The following is a 21,360-nucleotide window of genomic DNA, read 5'->3' as shown; positions in this document are numbered from 1 at the left end:
CATATTGACACATTTAACTATCGCATACGGATAACTTATTGGATATTATGCCCCAGAAACACTGTTTCCCTTACTAAAATTTAGCGAAATGCTTATCTTCACTCGTTTCTGATCAGCCGTCCCTTGAACGAGTTTTCATTCGAGTTATCTCCCTTTGGCCGGTCGCTAATGTTGGACCTCTTGAATTGACACACGGCCGGTTTACCTGGCGAATTTTGGTAACAATAGGCATTTCATGTTCATAATATCAGGAGGTATCATCCCTCTTAAGGAAAATACGTTACCATTCCGTGTGTCATTTCAATTTACATTTCTTTACTGAGAAGTGTCACGGCCGCGGCACGTTTTTATCTTTGCCAATCAAATAATCAAGGAAATTCTACATTTTCATTCTTGAAAGAATAACGTAGTGAAAGTTTGAAACCTGCCGTATCAAATGGACGATGGACGACGATGTTGCATTTAGAATACACTGCGACGCAATTTAGCGCCTAAAAAGGGAACTGGGATAACGAGCATTTGGAAAAATCAGTCTTCTTTTCTAGCTAAAACAAATGACACATTGACGCAATTTTTTTTTTTTTTTTTTTTTTTTTTTTTTTTTTCCAATCGGCTGAGAAAGGCTTCAAGAATGTTAAGCTAAATTGCAAGAAAAGAAGGAAAAATCAGCAGTATATTTGTTGTCTGTATGCATTTGTATAGACATGAAAATTATCTACCGATTTTTGTTATCATTAACTGTTTGATTTCAGAAAACAAATATGCAAATTTGCATTCTGCTTTCATTTTAGAGATATACTTAAAAGCCTATGAATGAACTTTGCAAAAAAACACATGGTGACAGTATCTTTGTCCGTTTGAAAGTTGCGTTATTTTTTCGGAAAAGTATTGCAAAAAAAACACTTTGTGTGTTTACAGAAGAACATGCATATTTCAAGCTGATATATCTTGAAAGTAGGCCATTGAGGTATCAAAAGTGATTTTTGAAGAAAATCAACGAGGGATCTTTCCTGTTTCGTAGTATGCCCTTAACATGTTTAAAATAATAATGTAAATAAGGAAGATTTTACTTTTTCCGTAGTAATGCATATTTACTATTAGCTGATATACATCTAACAATAATTATCAATGAACACAACGTCTAACTATTGATTAATTTGTTCATTTTTTTTTTTTGCAAGTCGATCCAGACTTTAAATGTTGTACTTAATCATATTCCTATAAAATATAAAGCAAACAATGAGTGAAACAGGCTATAGATGCAATGGATGGATACCCCATATCCTTTGTTTTTCTATTATAGGAGTCTTTTGTGAATTAAGTTTAAATGTTTAAATAGAAACGGCAGATAAATGAAACTTAGACAGAGAGGTAAAAAATATTATATTGATAAGTCAATAATATTTGACATTTGTATTAGCATTTGTACATCTCATTTCCCTGAAGATTTTTTGGCTATGCCCCTCAGTCATGTTCTATTGACTTTGAAACTTCTGCTCCGCCATATAGTCCAGTCAAACTACGTCTGAAAGGCTTAAACATCACTTAAATTGCAACAGAAACATATTTGAGTGTGTTTGTGTCAAGGATTTCAGTGTAATAATTAAACGTCTACCATGTTGATAGTGGTGGAATTAGTTAGTTTGGGTAAAAATCATCTACATATATATTAATCAATGAAAACTAGGAAGTTTTAATTTTTAAGTTATTGATCTAGAAGCAACTTTTGTTACAATATAACTCTATTTGAAACATCACACATATGATTATATAAGGAAACTGACAGGACCAGAAAATGGAAATTTGAGACAAAAACTAAGATTTTATCGTAAAATCTCCGACATAGGAAACCGGAAAATTTGTCAAATGTAACTTTATTTTAAAGATAAAAATGATGATTGTATGCGGAAACTTACACAAATTGCATGACCAAAAATAAATTAAAACTAAAGACGTTTATCATCAAATCTCTGAAAACAGGAAACTGTATCTAAGTCAAAAGCTTTCTTGTAAGGGGCCTTAAGCTCAGAAGAATCAGGAGGAAAGGATTGGTAATTCAAATTAAGTCGAGATATTAAAACTGTATAAGTTTGGCTATTATGCAGATGAAAGTTGGTAGATTCAGATACAAGGGTTGGCATGATCCTGCCAATGCCTGATTATTAATGTGTATGTATATAAAAAATAAGAAGACGTGGTATGACTGTCCTTGGACAGCAATCCACCAGAGTCCAAAATGACGTGGATGTAAGCTCACCTTGGGCTTACAACAATAAGCAAATCCATAATGTATAGACAACTTTCAAAGGCCTCGATTTGACAAAATGGGAACAGGTCAAACAAGAAAAACCAACGGCCTGATTTATGACAAAACAGTTGATGACAGTGTGCATGCCAGATAGCCTTCAACGACAACTACTGATTCACAGAATACTGACTTGAGACAGACACATAAAGAATGTGGCGGGTTTAAACAGATTTGTAAGCACTAAAATATCTCGCAACCTGGGACAGCGATGTAGTTATAGCGCACCATAAGAACAAACTGTAAATTAACAGTTGGAAATGACTTGATTCATCAAACTGACACGAAGTACAAACAAAAAAATAAAATAAAGACAAACGACACAAAGTACCGATCTAAGAGTACATCCACTACTGAAACCTAGTTCAAAATCAATTATCACTAGATTTGTAATTGCAAGCAATAACGGATGGCACCCTTGTTCCCCATTGCCAGGGTAACGGCAGCCCTTTTGGAAATTCCAAAGTCAAAGAGCGCATCTACACATGCCAAATAACATTGCTGTAGGGTTTCATTGAGTTTAGAGCATTTTGAAATTTTGGACATTTTTGCTGTTTCCTTGGTAACGGCGGCCTTCTTGAAAATGCCATACCTCGATTGCAAATCTGTACAGTTGGTTAACATTATTGCATAGTCCCATTAACATTGGTTCATACAATTCCGAGATATAAGCTGGATAAAAAAAGTGCAAAAAAAATAAAAATAATAAAAATAAAAATAACTAGATTTGCCATTGCAAGCAATAGCGGATGGCACCCTTCCCACATTGCCACTTAACTGCAGCCATTTTGAAAATTAAAAACAGTCAAAGCACTTAAATGCATTACAACAAATTTATCTGTAAATTTTCGGAAAATTTGTAACATTTTATTTTTTTTTTATTTTTGCAGTTTCCATGGCAACGGCGGCCATTTTGGAAATTCCGAAGTCCAAAGTCTTATCTCCAATTGTCAGTTACCATTTATTATAAGTTTCATTTAGTTTAGACCATTTTGAAATTTTTGGATATTTTTGCTGTTTTCATGGTTACGGTGTCATTTCGAAAATTCCAACAACAGTTGCAACATTGACATATGTCATGTTATATATTCATAATGTTTCTTTGAGTTTGATCTTATATTCCTTTAGAAAATGCTGGTTTGATGTTTTTTCCCATAGGGTCAATGTTAAACTTTTCTCCAGTTTCCATGGCAATGGCAGCCATTTTGAAAATTCCAAGTACTGTTGGTACCTCAGGGCATCACTGCCAACATTTACAGAAACTTTCAAGAGATTGCCTCTTATAACGAAAGATTTAGAATTTGCATTTTTTTTCACATTTTTTCAGTTTCCATGGCAACGGCAGCCATCTTGATGATGCCATACCCCGATTGCACACTTTTATATAGTGGTCTACATTATGGTATAGTTCCATCAATATTGTTCAAGCCAATTCTGAGAAATAGCATGGACAAAAAAGTGTGGAAGAATAAATATAACTAGATTTGCCATTGCAAGCAATAGCGGATGTCACCCTTCCCCCATTGTCACTAGATTGCAGCCAGTTTTAAATTTTTAAACAGTGAATGCACATATATACTGATGGCTATACATCTTTCTGTAATTTTTTAGAACATTTAGCGGATTTACAAATTTTACGCATAATTTTTCCTTTTTTGCCTTGTTTCCATTGTAACGACAGCCATTTTGGAAATTCCAACGCCAATTGCTGCTTCCACACATGACATTCAACATTATTGTGAAGTTTCATTAAGTTTGAAGCATTCTGAAATTTTTGAAATTTTTGCTCCTGTATCCATGGTAACATAGTACATGTAGTAGTTCCAATGATTGTCAAAATCATTCAAAACCTGTATATAATGGACAACTATATTGTATAAAAATTTGATGATTTTAAGTTAAAGCATACCAAAATTATTCACCAAACCCTGAAGTTTTTGGAGCATTTTGACCCTTTTGCATTGTTTCCATGGTAACGGCAGACATTTTGGAAATTCCAACGCTAAATTCCACATCTACCAATGTTGCTCATCGTTACTGAGAAGTTTCAAAAAATTTTGAGCATTTTGATATTTTTGAAATTTTTGATGTAGTTTCCATGGCAACATAGTAGTTCCAATGATTGCCAAAATCATCCAAAACCAGTATATAGTGGGCACCTACATGGTATTAAAATATAATGATTCTAAGTTTAAGCATCTCCAAATAATTCACCAAAACCAAAAACTGGATTTTTTCACATTTGTTCCGTTTCCATGTTCTTAAAACCTACTGCAACCCGAAATTTTGTGTTCCTCATTATAGTGAACTATCATTAAGATTGGTTCCATTGGCTCCAAAAAAGTGCAGGACAAAATTAGGTGGAAGAATAATAATAATAATAATAAAAAAAAGAAACGGAGGAAAAGCAATATGTCACCCGACATTGTCGAACGGGTGACATAATAATAAGAAAAAAAGAAACGAACAATAACAATATGTCACCCCAACTCCGTTAGGATGCTAACACTAAAGTCGCGAAAACGGACCCCCAATCATTTTTCTGCGGTATCCATGGTAACGGCAGCCATTTTGGAAATTCCAAAGTTAAATAGCACGTCATCATATGCCAGTTAACATTTGTGAAAAGTTTCATTCAATTAATTAATTCAACACTGATGTTCTAGAATGTTCCATGAAAATTCACCCCCTCAAATTATGCCAAGTAGACCCCCAACTGAAATAAAAAATGTTCCTTGTTGAAGTAGACATGTGTCTCTAAATATTCATAGAAGTAATCATAATTCTATCTACTCTACATACAGCAGCTAATTTAAGAAATGTAAAAATTTTTTGACCCCACCCATCTTTGAGGCCCCCTAATTATGCCAAGTGGACACCCTGGTATCATGAATTTTGGGTTCTGCAACCCCCATTATACAGACCCACACCCATAATAAATATAAAGTTTCCATTCTGTATAGCTTCCACGAAAATGGTAGGACAGTTTCAGGGGTCAGAAAGAGAAGAATAAGAATAATAATAAGAAACGGGACAAACACATAAAGTCTCCGTGTTGGCGACTTAATAAGAAACTAGATTTGCCATTGCAAGCAATAGCGGATGGCACCCATCAAACATTGCCACTAAACTGCAACCATTTTGAGAATTTTAGACAGTCACTGCACATAAAATACATCACAACGCATCTGTCTGTAAATTTTCCTGAAGTTTGGGGCATTTTTCAAATTTTCACATTTTTACAGTTTCCATGGCAACGTCGACCATTTTGGAAATTCCAAATTCAAAAGTCCAATCTTTAATAATAACATAAGCAACACGACGGGTGGCACATGTGGAGCAGGATCTCCTTACTCTTCCGGAGCACCTGAGATCAACCCCAGTTTTTGGTGGGGTTCGTGTTACTTAGTCTTTAGTTTTCTATGTTGTGTCATCTGTACTAATATTTGTCTGTTTGTCTTTTTATTTTTGGCCATGGCGTTGTCAGTTTGTTTTCGATCTATGAGTTTGACTGTCCCTCTGGTATCTTTCGTCCCTCTTACTTGCCTGTTAAAACATTTATATCGATTTTCAATAAGTTTGAAACATTTTGAAATTTTTGGACATTTTTCCTGTTTCCATGGTTACGGTGTCAATTTCGAAAATTTCAACAACAGCTTCAACATTGACTTATGCCATGTTTAACATTTATAAAGTTTTATTGAGGTTAATTAAGTATTCTTAAAGAACATGCTACTTTTATGTTTTCTCCTAAAGGGTCCAATGTTAAACTTTTCCCCCGTTTCCATGGCAATGGCAGCCATTTTGGAATTTTCTAAGTACTGTTGGTACCTTTGCATAAAGTTTCATTCGGTGGGCTATAATAACGAAAGAATTAGATTTTTTAACATTTTCTCTGTTTCCATGGTAACGGCGGCCATTTTGAACCATTCCAATGTCTTTTGCACAACTTCACATAGTGGTCCACATTATGGTTTAGTTCCATCAACATTGGTCCATCCAATTCCGAGAAATAGAATGAACAAAAAAGTGTGGAAAAATAAAAATAAGAAAACCTAGATTTGCAATTGCTAGCAATAACGGATGGCATCCTCGTTCCCCCATTGCCAGGGTAACGGCAGCCATTTTGAAAATTTATAAAGTCAAAGAGGGCATCTACACATGCCAATAAACATTATTTTAAAGTTTCATTGAGATAAGAGCATTTTGAAATTTTTGACATTTTTGCTGTTTCCATGGTAACGGCGGCCATCTTGAAAATGTCATACCCCGATTGCAAATCTGCACATGCTGGTTAACATTCTGGTATAGTTCCATTAACATTTGTTCATACAATTCCGAGATATTAGCTGGACAAAAAAGGTGGAAGAAAAATAAAAACAAAAACAAAAAGAAACGTAGAATAACAATATGTTGAGGGTGCCATAACTAGAATTGCCATTGCAAGCAATAGCGGCTGTCACCCTGGTCCCCAAATTGACACTAAACGGCAGCCCTTTCGAAATTTTCAAACAGTTATTGCAGATATATGGATAACAACAGATCTATCTGTTACCTTTGAAAGCGTTTAGAGAGATCTTCAGTTTTGCTGTTTCCATGGCAACGGCGGCCATTTTGAAAATTCAAAAGTAAAATGCCACATCTCCGTTTGGTATTTAACATTTTTGTAAAGTTTCATTAAGTTTTGAGCATTTTGATTTTTTTTCATTGTTTCCATGGTAACGGCAGCCATTTGGAAATTCCAAAGTTAAATGCTACATCAACATATGCCAGTCAACATTCCTGTGAAGTTTCATCGAGTTTGGAGCATCTTGAAATTTTTGCTATTTTTTATCAGTTTCCATGGCAACATCGTAGTTCGAAGAAATCTCAAAATCATCCAAAACATGTATATAGAGAACAACTATATTGTATTTAAAAATGATGATTAAATGTTAAGGCATACTCATTTTATTCACCAAAAACTGAATTTTCATTTTTTCACTCTTTCTCTGATTCCAAGGTAACGCTGGACATCTTGGAAGTGCCAACCTCAAATGCACTTTGGCCAAAAATGATGATCATTATTGTTTAGTTCCATTACAATTGGTCCATACAATTCCGAGAAATAGTCTAGACAAAAAGTGTGGAATAATAATAATAAAAAGAATCGAACAATAACAATATGTCACCCGCCCTCCGTCAGGGTGACATAATAATAAGAAAAAAAAAAAGAACGGAACAATAACAATATGTCACCCCAACTCAGTTGAGGATGCCATAAAAAAGAAACGTAGAATGACAATATGTCAATCCAACTGCGTTGAGGGTGCCATAACTAATGAATAAATATTCTATTCTACACTACTAAAGTATCAATCATGACACACCGAACGGATTTGGTGTAAATACGTCTTAAACAGTCTGCTAAAAGTATGTCCTTGTGCAATGCCAAAATATAAGTACACAGTAGCGATGTAGGGTCATAGGTTTTGATAACTGTAATAGAATTCAAAATCAATTTTAGTACCGACAATAACAAAATTCAAAGAGTGTACAACGGTGATAAATTAATAACCGTTTAGAATATGTTTAATCTAGAATCAGACATTTTATTGTAATTTATTTCTTGTTTGTTTATGTTACAATATATCAATGTTATGGGAGAATTTCCTTACTTCAATGTATAAAGAATGTTAACATGCTTTAAAGATAGTTACCCCAGTTACAATTCGTGCTGCCTCGAGATTCTTTTACATATGATTCAATTTAAACTTTGAAAAAACTACTTTCCTCAAGAATTTTATTTTTCAAGGGCTTTCATAAAATTAATACGGACAGTCAACTTACAGTCCACTTACAGTCATAACTTCAGTAAACGCCAAGATACAACGTATGATGAAGATATATATATATATATATATATAAGTGTATACCAGGAAAACCTATCTATCCTAATTTCAAGTGGCTACCCTTAAAATTTAGTTGTCATTTTGAAACAAGCACTATTAACTTTTCCCCCTATTAAAACCAGTCCTTTCTAAATAATAAAATTGATTTTCCTACATACCTTCTCTAAAAAAATATTTCAACGGAAACACGGGTATTATAGGCCTTATGTTGCACTTACAGGTGCACTTAATGTTAGCCTTTATCTGTTTCCTGATTGAAAATGACAAATTCCTTCCAATAGTGTTTTAACTAATACATTTCTAAGTCGTTTGTTTTATCATTTTGTCAATAAGGTTAAGCTTTTATTTTCTAAGAGGGGTAATCCTACTTTAACTACTGTTTTTTTTTCATACTGCTGGAATTTACCTAGTTAATATACCTATAAGTATTAGAATGAACAAATATTCAAAGTAGTATTTTCAGTGAGCTTCCTCGCTAGTTTTAACTTTTCTAGTCTGGTATTGTTTTCGTTTTTATCACCAAATATTCAGTAATTTTGTTTAAATATGAAGGAAGGGAAAGTTTTCTGAACACTGCTCTTTTAATTGTCAAACGAACAAACGAACAATTAATGCTAAATGGTTAATTGCTTGTACCTTTGTTGGCCCATTAATGAAATGTACCTTTGACTTAAAACTATTATCTTGTGTTCAAAACATGTAGTTTTCAATATAAAAAAAGGAGATGTGGTATGATTGCCAATGAGACAACTATCCACCAAAGTTCAAAATGTAGTGGATGTAAGCAATTATAGGCAACCGTACGACATTCAACAAAGAGAAAAACGTAATTTTTTTTTAACTATCATTTTAATTGTTTGCAAAATTTCCCAGGTTGCTACCTTTATAACTAGGGATCAGTTTTATCTAATTGTCCCATGTATAAAGACTGTCGATATAAGTGTATTAGAAGGCTAATTAGAGGAAAGTCTGGGTTTAGCGACTTAACGTTCATTCATGATCCCACACCCTTTCGTTACTATATATGATTTACGTGAATACAGTAATATTACAGTAGAACCTCCTATTACGTTTGATGAATCTTTTACATTGTAATAACAAAAATCGCTTGTTCCTGAGAGATTTATTTCGTGGTGACATGATATTTTTTTTCAACCAAATCATGTTATTGCCTATTTCAAATTCATAGATATGAACGTTTCTCTTCAAATATCTCGATGTATTAGAGTTTTCTTACATTTTGACGAAAGGTACAAATGAACGTAAAGGGATCATGTATTAAATTTCCACGACAACACTTAGAGTCTGTAAAACAGCATTCTTTTCTGAATCAAACGTATCTTAAGCATATCGCAAATAAAACTAGCTTTAATATCTGAAAATAAAGAAAATATTTTCAAATACACTTACGTCCGTTGCGTTACTTATGTTAACCACGATTACACACATTTGCGCGGGAAATGTTCAAGCATGCGTATTACCTGTAACATTTTAATACAATTATGATGCTCTAAATTTAACAACAAGATTCACAATTATTTTTAGTTTTAATGAGTATGCTATTGTCACATTGTCAACGTGGATGATTCAGATTTGCAAGACAAGGATGCTGCAATTTTTTGAAAAAGTAATGTGAAATAAATCTGGGTAAAAAAACGTTTTGCGATGAAGTTATTTTCTATTAATGTTAAGGTTAAATGTGAAAAAAAGTAATGTGACTCTTGCGATCAAATGTGAAACGAAACAAATACTATAGTCCCCCCCCCCCCCCCCCCCCCCCCTTGGCAGTTAATGGTCAGTGTCTTACTTAATTAATATTCCACAGATGATTTTCATTGTCTGTTTTTGAACTAGTAATATCTCTAGTTAATGCTAGATACGCAACTGATTTCAAATCATTCTTTTACATGTCGTTAATTTGTTTTAATCATCTAATAATTGTGGTGCAGTTGGCATTTACAGAAGATGTTAACACGAGCGAACATGTGAAATCCAATGTCAATTCCATGGGGAGCAGGAACAGTTAAAATAAACACACCCTCATAAACAGATTTGATTTTACGACTTGTAGTTAGAGATAGGACAATTGTCCACGATACAACAGCCAACCAACAAATAAATTATCATCAACATCAATGCAAATAAAGTTTAATATGATCGTTACATAGTTCATGCTGTATAACAAGCTTCAAATGGTAAAAAAATGAGGGAAAACAACTCAGTTGTATATAATAGACCAAGGCGAAGATGTAGAATAGGAGGCTAGGAATGTTTCTGATGAGTAGAGGAACTCGGGTGCGTCCCACCCCTAAATCCGCCCTAACCGGATATGGTGTACAAAAACCTTTGCACCTTTGGTTGCGGTATACCATCTTTTCCGCAAGTTTATTGTTTTCTGTTTAGTATTAAATTTATAGTTAAGATCCATTTATTACATCGGTGATCCGTTTATTTGGCAATCGCCAATGGCAGTTAGTAGGGTTTAAGAACATCCGTTGTTCGACCTGTTAGTCAAATGCGTTTTGTTAAAATATACTTTTTCACTTTTTTGTTCTTTTGGAAAATGTTGTTTGTGCTGTATTTAGACCCCTCTAACAAGAAATTTGTTTTGCATGCACCCGTATAAAAATTGCGGTTTTTATCCAACGCAATCATAGATTTGAACGTTGTTTTCAATTTAGACTTGTTTATATATATATATATATGTATATATATATATATATATATAACTCGTCTAAACATCAGCCCAACAATGTTAGATCTGTAAATTTAATTTGTATTCGCAAATTTTTTGTTCTTCCATCGCCGGAAGATACTCAGATATCGTGACACCAAATTGCCTGCACTATATCCTAACATTGTTGGGCTGATGTTTAGACGAGTTGTATATACAGAATGTACACAGCCATGTATAACCATCACTGCTGGTGATCCGATGGATAGATCTGTTGAAGGTTGTCACTGGTTCAGACGTATATATATACATATATATATATATATATACATCTGTTGTTCGACCTGTTAGTCAAATGCGTTTTGTTAAAATATACTTTTTCACTTTTTTGGTCTTTTGGAAAATGTTGTTTGTGCTGTATTTAGACCCCTCTAACAAGAAATTTGTTTTGCATGCACACGTATAGAAATTGCGGTTTTTATCCAACGCAATCATAGGTTTGAACCTTGTTTTCAATTTAGACTTGTTTATATTTTTTCGTTTGGGCTTGTATTATATTTGCCTTCGGGTTTATATGATCCGTTCATCCTATTTTGACTCTTTCAAAATTCAAGAGTCTATCCTAAAATGAGGTAAATTATATGGCCTTCCAAATACCGTTTCGATTCCTAACATCACTGAAGAGACATTAATTGTCGAAATCCGGATATGGTGTACTAATTGTTGCACCTTTTGTTTGCGGTATACCATCTTTTCCGTAAGTTTATTGTTTTCTGTTTGGTATTAAATTTATAAATTTTTAAAGATCTATTTTGTAACATCTTGTGATCCGTTTATTTGGCAATCGCCAATGGCAGTCGGCAGGGTTTAAGAACATCTGTTGTTCGACCTGTTAGTCAAATGCGTTTTGTTAAAATATACTTTTTCACTTTTTTGGTCTTTTCGAAAATGTTGTTTGTGCTGTATTTAGACCCCTCTAACAAGAAATTTGTTTTGCATGCACACGTATAGAAATTGCGGTTTTTATCCAACGCAATCATAGGTTTGAACGTTGTTTTCAATTTAGACTTGTTTATATTTTTTCGTTTGGGCTTGTATTATATTTGCCTTCGGGTTTAAATGATCCGTTCATCCTATTTTGACTCTTTCAAAATTCAAGAGTCTATCCTAAAATGAGGTAAATTATATGGCCTTCCAAATACCGTTTCGATTCCTAACATCACTGAAGAGACATTAATTGTCGAAATCCGGATATGGTGTACTAATTTTTGCACCTTTTGTTTGCGGTATACCATCTTTTCCGCAGGTTATTGTTTTCTGTTTGGTATTAAATTTTAAAATTTTTAAAGATCTATTTTGTAACATCTTGTGATCCGTTTATTTGGCAATCGCCAATGGCAGTCGGCAGGGTTTAAGAACATCTGTTGTTCGACCTGTTAGTCAAATGCGTTTTGTTAAAATATACTTTTTCTCTTTTTTGGTCTTTTGGAAAATGTTGTTTGTGCTGTATTTAGACCCCTTTAACAAGAAATTTGTTTTGCATGCACACGTATAGAAATTGCGGTTTTTATCCAACGCAATCATAGGTTTGAACGTTGTTTTCAATTTAGACTTGTTTATATTTTTTTGTTTGGGCTTGTATTATATTTGCCTTCGGGTTTATATGATCCGTTCATCCTATTTTGACTCTTTCAAAATTCAAGAGTCTATCCTAAAATGAGGTAAATTATATGGCCTTCCAAATACCGTTTCGATTCCTAACATCACTGAAGAGACATTAATTGTCGAAATCCGGATATGTTGTACTAATTTTTGCACCTTTTGTTTGCGGTATACCATCTTTTCCGCAAGTTTATTGTTTTCTGTTTGGTATTAAATTTATAAATTTTTAAAGATCTATTTTGTAACATCTTGTGATCCGTTTATTTGGCAATCGCCAATGGCAGTCGGCAGGGTTTAAGAACATCTGTTGTTCCACCTGTTAGTCAAATGCGTTTTGTTAAAATATACTTTTTCACTTTTTTGGTCTTTTGGAAAATGTTGTTTGTGCTGTATTTAGACCCCTCTAACAAGAAATTTGTTTTGCATGCACACGTATAGAAATTGCGGTTTTTATCCAACGCAATCATAGGTTTGAACGTTGTTTTCAATTTAGACTTGTTTATATTTTTTCGTTTGGGCTTGTATTATATTTGCCTTCGGGTTATATGATCCGTTCATCGTATTTTGACTCTTTCAAAATTCAAGAGTCTATCCTAAATTGAGGTAAATTATATGGCCTTCCAAATACCGTTTCGATTCCTAACATCACTGAAGAGACATTAATTGTCGAAATCCGGATATGGTGTACTAATTTTTGCACCTTTTGTTTGCGGTATACCATCTTTTCCGTAAGTTTATTGTTTTCTGTTTGGTATTCAATTTATAAATTTTTAAAGATCTATTTTGTAACATCTTGTGATCCGTTTATTTGGCAATCGCCAATGGCAGTCGGCAGGGTTTAAGAACATCTGTTGTTCGACCTGTTAGTCAAATGCGTTTTGTTAAAATATACTTTTTCACTTTTTTGGTCTTTTCGAAAATGTTGTTTGTGCTGTATTTAGACCCCTCTAACAAGAAATTTGTTTTGCATGCACACGTATAGAAATTGCGGTTTTTATCCAACGCAATCATAGGTTTGAACGTTGTTTTCAATTTAGACTTGTTTATATTTTTTTGTTTGGGCTTGTATTATATTTGCCTTCGGGTTTATATGATCCGTTCATCCTATTTTGACTCTTTCAAAATTCAAGAGTCTATCCTAAAATGAGGTAAATTATATGGCCTTCCAAATACCGTTTCGATTCCTAACATCACTGAAGAGACATTAATTGTCGAAATCCGGATATGTTGTACTAATTTTTGCACCTTTTGTTTGCGGTTTACCATCTTTTCCGCAAGTTTATTGTTTTCTGTTTGGTATTAAATTTATAAATTTTTAAAGATCTATTTTGTAACATCTTGTGATCCGTTTATTTGGCAATCGCCAATGGCAGTCGGCAGGGTTTAAGAACATCTGTTGTTCGACCTGTTAGTCAAATGCGTTTTGTTAAAATATACTTTTTCACTTTTTTGGTCTTTTGGAAAATGTTGTTTGTGCTGTATTTAGACCCCTCTAACAAGAAATTTGTTTTGCATGCACACGTATAGAAATTGCGGTTTTTATCCAACGCAATCATAGGTTTGAACGTTGGTTTCAATTTAGACTTGTTTATATTTTTTCGTTTGGGCTTGTATTATATTTGCCTTCGGGTTATATGATCCGTTCATCGTATTTTGACTCTTTCAAAATTCAAGAGTCTATCCTAAAATGAGGTAAATTATATGGCCTTCCAAATACCGTTTCGATTCCTAACATCACTGAAGAGACATTAATTGTCGAAATCCGGATATGGTGTACTAATTTTTGCACCTTTTGTTTGCGGTATACCATCTTTTCCGTAAGTTTATTGTTTTATGTTTGGTATTAAATTTATAAATTTTTAAAGATCTATTTTGTAACATCTTGTGATCCGTTTATTTGGCAATCGCCAATGGCAGTCGGCAGGGTTTAAGAACATCTGTTGTTCGACCTGTTAGTCAAATGCGTTTTGTTAAAATATACTTTTTCACTTTTTTGGTCTTTTCGAAAATGTTGTTTGTGCTGTATTTAGACCCCTTTAACAAGAAATTTGTTTTGCATGCACACGTATAGAAATTGCAGTTTTTATCCAACGCAATCATAGGTTTGAACGTTGTTTTCAATTTAGACTTGTTTATATTTTTTCGTTTGGGCTTGTATTATATTTGCCTTCGGGTTTAAATGATCCGTTCATCCTATTTTGACTCTTTCAAAATTCAAGAGTCTATCCTAAAATGAGGTAAATTATATGGCCTTCCAAATACCGTTTCGATTCCTAACATCACTGAAGAGACATTAATTGTCGAAATCCGGATATGTTGTACTAATTTTTGCACCTTTTGTTTGCGGTTTACCATCTTTTCCGCAAGTTTATTGTTTTCTGTTTGGTATTAAATTTATAAATTTTTAAAGATCTATTTTGTAACATCTTGTGATCCGTTTATTTGGCAATCGCCAATGGCAGTCGGCAGGGTTTAAGAACATCTGTTGTTCGACCTGTTAGTCAAATGCGTTTTGTTAAAATATACTTTTTCACTTTTTTGGTCTTTTGGAAAATGTTGTTTGTGCTGTATTTAGACCCCTCTAACAAGAAATTTGTTTTGCATGCACACGTATAGAAATTGCGGTTTTTATCCAACGCAATCATAGGTTTGAACGTTGGTTTCAATTTAAACTTGTTTATATTTTTTCGTTTGGGCTTGTATTATATTTGCCTTCGGGTTATATGATCCGTTCATCGTATTTTGACTCTTTCAAAATTCAAGAGTCTATCCTAAAATGAGGTAAATTATATGGCCTTCCAAATACCGTTTCGATTCCTAACATCACTGAAGAGACATTAATTGTCGAAATCCGGATATGGTGTACTAATTTTTGCACCTTTTGTTTGCGGTATACCATCTTTTCCGTAAGTTTATTGTTTTCTGTTTGGTATTAAATTTATAAATTTTTAAAGATCTATTTTGTAACATCTTGTGATCCGTTTATTTGGCAATCGCCAATGGCAGTCGGCAGGGTTTAAGAACATCTGTTGTTCGACCTGTTAGTCAAATGCGTTTTGTTAAAATATACTTTTTCACTTTTTTGGTCGTTTCGAAAATGTTGTTTGTGCTGTATTTAGACCCCTTTAACAAGAAATTTGTTTTGCATGCACACGTATAGAAATTGCGGTTTTTATCCAACGCAATCATAGGTTTGAACGTTGTTTTCAATTTAGACTTGTTTATATTTTTTCGTTTGGGCTTGTATTATATTTGCCTTCGGGTTTAAATGATCCGTTCATCCTATTTTGACTCTTTCAAAATTCAAGAGTCTATCCTAAAATGAGGTAAATTATATGGCCTTCCAAATACCGTTTCGATTCCTAACATCACTGAAGAGACATTAATTGTCGAAATCCGGATATGGTGTACTAATTTTTGCACCTTTTGTTTGCGGTATACCATCTTTTCCGCAGGTTATTGTTTTCTGTTTGGTTTTAAATTTATAAATCAATATGAAACTTTTGTAACAGATTATTTATTTTATTCCAGAACTCCTTGAAATAACTGCACTCTATGTAATTATGAAGGTAAATGTCTGTTACTTGACAAGTAAAACATAGATTTGTTTGCTTTATTTTCCATGAATACAAATGGGTACCTACTGGAAGGATATAATGCAATAACTTCCATCTAACCATTTTAAGTTTATTATCTTCTAAGTAGTTGAAAATAAATTCTAATGTGTGTTTTATATTGTAAGTTTTGTTTAAATTGAACTCTTTTATCCATTTAGAAAAACCAATTGGAAATTCCTTATCAGAATGTAATAAACTTTTATAAATGTTAATGTTTTTTATATTGAGTAATTCATCCGTTTTTGTCCCTTGTTTAAAGAAAACTTTACTCCTACACTGGACCATAGTTTTAATTGAATCTTGTTTCTGTAATATTTTTTTCCACTGGTTTGGTATGCTATGTTTTATCTGCATTAATTCAGCAATCCAATTTTTTTTACATTTTAATTTACTTAAAATTTTTTCTTGAGAAATATTCCCCTTATCATCAATAATGTCATTTATGTAAATTATTTTGTCTTCTATCCAGTGTCTGAAAATCAAACTGTGTCTGTTAGACTTTATATATTTATTCCCCCATATTATTTGCTGTCTGATTATTCTAAAATTATCAGGTTGTTCTGTTTGCCCGCCCCTGCTTTTAACTCATGTTTTGAGTAGTTCTAAATAGAATTTGGGTATATGTTTTGCGATATTATGGATTGATTTAATACTATCTAAATTCATTTGAAAAATTAATAGGTTTGATCCATATTGATTTAAATAATATGATGGAATTATTTTCCAGTTTGCACTTTCGTCATCTATTAATCGCTTTATCCATTTAATTCTTATTGATTCTATGCATTTATTAATATCTATCATTCCTAGTCCTCCTTCATTTTTGACTAAATTTAACGTATTTCTCTTTACTTTTTCTGTCTTTCCATCCGAGATGAAATCATATACCAATTTCTTAAATTCGGACAATGATTCAGTGTCTATATTTGAAACGGATGCAATATAGGTTATGTTTGGGATAATTAGTGATTTGACCACAGTGATTTTGCCTATCATAGTTAGGTTTCTTTTTTTCCATAGATTAAGAGTCTTTTTTGATTTTTGCAATTGTTTTTCAAAGTTAAGTTTCATGCATTGTGGTTTGTCATGTCCAAAATAAACACCTAAACATTTAATAATATCTTTACTCCAATTTATATTTTCAAAATTTTCTGGAATATTTTATTTGTTTCCTAAACATAAACCTTCAGTTTTGTTACGATTTAGTATAAGCCCTGATAAAGATCCGAAAACCTCAATTACATTGAGAGCATGAGTAATTTCGTCTTTAGCATTTAAAAATAGTGTTGTGTCATCTGCTAATTGACTTATTTTTAGACTATGTGTTTTCCCATCTAATTTTATTTTGATCCCCTTCAGTTTATTATCTTCTCTTATTTTACATGCTAGTATTTCAACAGCTAAAACAAACAAAATAGCACTGAACGGACATCCTTGACGAATTCCCCTATAAATTTCCAATGGGCCTGAAATCCATCCATTGTTTGCTATACAGGCTCTTATATCTTTATACAATGTTTTCACCCAATTTAACATTGAGTTTTTTATACCAAATTTTTGTAAAGATTTGTACATAAATTCCCATTCGAGTGAGTCGAATGCTTTTGAAAAATCAAGAAACAGTATGGCCCCTTCTATTTTAAACTTTTCGGCATGATCAATAATGTCTTGTATTTGTCGTATGTTGAAACCTATATAACGGTTTTTTATGTATCCATTTTGATCACTATGTACAATTTTTGGCAATAATGGTTTCAGTCTTAAGGCTAATGTATATGCAATGATTTTGACATCAACATTCAGTAATGTGATTGGTCTGTAATTTCTTTATTATTTGTAGGGTCCCCCTTTTTAAATAATAAAGAAATAAGGCCTATTTTTTGAGATTCTGACAACATTCCTACTTTATAACAGTAATTAAAACTATCTGTTGCAAAACTCTTTAATTTATCCAAAATTCTCTATATAATTCAACAGACAGACCGTCTAAACCTGGGGACTTATTTAGTTTCATTTGAAAAATAGATTTAGTACATTCATCGACTGTAAGAGACCCATTTAAAGACTCGCTTTCTTCTTCGCTCAATGAAGCATTAATTTTTGTGTCGGTTATATAATCATTAATTAATTGTTTGTCTGGTTCAGTACTTGTGTAAAGTTTTTCATAATATTTCTTTTCTAAATTAAGTATATCCGATTGATTCGTTATTATTTCCCCTTGTTCATTTTTTAGTTTAATAATATTTTTTCTTGCTTGCCTACATTTTTCTAAACCAAGAAAAAAATAAGTGTTCTTTTCTCCTTCTTCTATCCACTTTATTCTTGAGCGTATTTGTGCACCTTTTGCCTTAAAATTATATAAGTTTTCTATTTTAGTTTCTAACTGTTTAATTTCATCATTTTCTGTCTTGTTTATTTTACTATTTTCTTTTTTTTTTTTCTTTAAAGATTGCAATATTCGTTCCAAGTCATTTATTTCATTTTTTTTTCCTTTTTGCCCTAATTTTACAATATAAGATTGTAGTTTCTCTTATGTCAATTTTAAATAAATCCCATAATTGGGATAGGTTTTCATTATGTTTACATTTTTCTAAATAGAAATCTATTAAATTATTTATCTTTTCTTTGAAGTTAGGTTCACTTAGTATACTATTATTTATTTTAAAATAACCTTTACCTTTATTTTTGGTTTCTAAATTTACTTTTAATGAAATAGCTTGATGATCTGTACTGGATATCATGGCTGGTCTGATATCTGTAGACTCAATAAGTGTTCTAAGTTCTTCACTAATCAAGAAGAAGTCTATCCTACTTGCCTCAAGATCATTGTTTTTTCTTTTCCATGTATATTGTTTTAAAGTAGGATGTAATATTCTCCATATATCTAATAACTTTTTTGTTTTAATTAATGTTTTCAAACTATTTGATTTTTTGGGCTTTTTGCCTGTTATATTTTTATTTTTTCTGTCTTCATTATTCATTATTTCGTTTAAATCTCCTCCTATTATTAAAATACCAAGCCTATGTTCTTCAATTATTGTATTTACTTTTTTAAAGAAAGTATTCCTTTTTTTCTTATCATTTGGTGCATACAAATTTATCAAAGAAAATATGTTATTGTTTATTTCTACATTTACCAAAATTATACGACCGTCTTGATCAGAATACGTGTCTATTATTCTAGGATTTAATGTTTTATTAATAAAGATAGCGACTCCTCTAGATTGAGATGTCCCAAAGCTATGGTATACATCTCCATGAAATTCTTGTCTTATCTTATTTTCTATTTCTGGGACAAAATGGGTTTCTTGTGCGAATAAGATATCAGATTTTTGATACTTTAGCCAAGTGTAGAGCCTACTTCGTTTTTCTTTTTGACCAAGTCCTTGGCTATTTAAAGAGCAAATATGTAAAATATCTTTCATAAATTAGAGGATATTTAGCTTAAAGCAGTGAATATATCTATTTATCAACATTAAACTGTTATGCATTATATTGATTAGAATCTGTATATGCCGGTTATTAAAATGGAGATATATGTATGGAGTTATGAGCTTACATTTATATAACACAAAATAAACAAGTATGTACATGTATATAAAGTAATGTACTCTAATAAACAAAAGTAATGATACATATATTAACAGATACAAAATCATACAATAAACAATACAAACACTATATACAATTGACAATGTACGCAATACTGTGACATGTACATGAAACATTGAAAATAAGATGATGACTCTTTGAATAGTAAACCATAAAAAAATCTCTGAAAGTATTGGGAGTGCCTTTACAATAATATCAACTATTTGAAGGATTCTCATATATGTGCTATCTACGTTTGTATTGATCTTGTCTGAAAATAGTATTATATGCCAGATTTGTTTTTGTATGATTTTAGTGACCTTATGGGACTTTACCTTTTTTTTTATTATATTATGTTGTTTTAAGTTACTTGTTAGTACATACTGTTTAAATAGTATACTTTTTAGTGGTTTAATAGAAAAAATTATCTCATTTAATTGTTTTCTATTATGCGTTACATTACTATGACTAATTAGTAAACACATTTTAATTTTTTTTCCAGACAATTGATCATCATTGGAAATATTTGTGATGTCATTTAACAAGACCGAAGCAATACTTTCCTGCTGTTTGTTTACATTCTTGCAACAACAATAACATTGTGATAAAGCGACTATCCGTACCTTGGACAATATAGATTTACTTCTTACATGCATTACTGAAAGATGATACGTTACTAGATTATTATGGTGCACCTTAAGTAGATTAATATTCGAATCATATGGAACAAGTATATGTGACCACTGTTTGGAGTTACTATTTGTACACAAACAAATTCCAACATTAAACAACCGAGTTAAGTATGTACTTCATTGTAGAAATCTTAAACAATACTTGTCATTTGAATTGAAACTAACAAAAGTACACCGCATCATCAGGTTCGTGCAGTCTCCATGGCTCAAAAAGTATATAGACTGAAACAACAGTCTTCGAGCCAAAGCTAAGACTGATTCGGAAAAGGGGTTTTTCAAACGGATGAATAAGTAAGTGTTTGGTAAGACGATGGAGAACATCCGTAAGAGAGTTGAAGTCAAACTGGTAAAATCAGAGAAACAGACATTGAAGCTTGTAGCCAAACCAAACTTTGATCGTCGGGTTGTCTTTACTTAAAACTTGGTAGCGGTCCACATGAAAAAGACAAAACTCAATTTAATAAACCCATTTACTTTGGAAGTTGCATTTTGGATTTGTCAAAAACCATGATGTGTCACTTTCATTACAACTTCATGCGGAAGATTTATAGTAACAACGCAAAGCTCGTATTCGCCGATACTGACAGTTAGGCTTATGAGATTGAAACCGCCGATGTTTACAAAGACATTGCACCACATGTTCAGGGGAAGTTTGATACTTCCAATTACTCAACCGAACACCCATCAGAATTACAACCGATGTAAATAAGAATTGGAATGTATAAGGATGAGTGTGGAGGTAAAATTATGTAGTCTTCGAGTAAAAATGTACGCCTACAAGGTAGATGAAGAAGTTACCAAGAAAGCAAAGGGAGTTAGAAGAATGTAATTAAACGAAATATCACCTTTGATGAATACACGAAATGTCTTGACACACAACAGGAAATTTTAAATAGCACTCTCAGCCAAGGATGAAAAGCGTTACATC

At 32.4% G+C, this 21,360-nt stretch overlaps 1 protein-coding gene and 1 long non-coding RNA gene across 6 annotated transcripts in view; one reads left to right on the top strand and one right to left on the bottom strand.

The window, feature by feature from the left end:
- The window catches only part of LOC127734325 (transient receptor potential cation channel subfamily M member-like 2), a 571,123-nt gene that overhangs the window by 342,639 nt on the left and 207,124 nt on the right, over positions 1 to 21,360 (bottom strand). The gene's annotated exons all lie outside the window — the stretch shown is intronic.
- On the top strand, positions 12,341 to 20,500 carry LOC127734353 (uncharacterized). Its single transcript, XR_007997524.1, has 3 exons — positions 12,341 to 12,591; positions 13,136 to 16,101; positions 20,243 to 20,500. It is a non-coding gene; the product is annotated as an uncharacterized LOC127734353 (long non-coding RNA).

The sequence above is a fragment of the Mytilus californianus genome, unplaced genomic scaffold (genome assembly GCF_021869535.1).
Source record: "Mytilus californianus isolate M0D057914Y unplaced genomic scaffold, xbMytCali1.0.p SCAF_3, whole genome shotgun sequence".
Lineage (NCBI taxonomy): Eukaryota > Metazoa > Mollusca > Bivalvia > Mytilida > Mytilidae > Mytilus > Mytilus californianus.
This window is presented reverse-complemented; position numbering and strand designations above follow the sequence as displayed.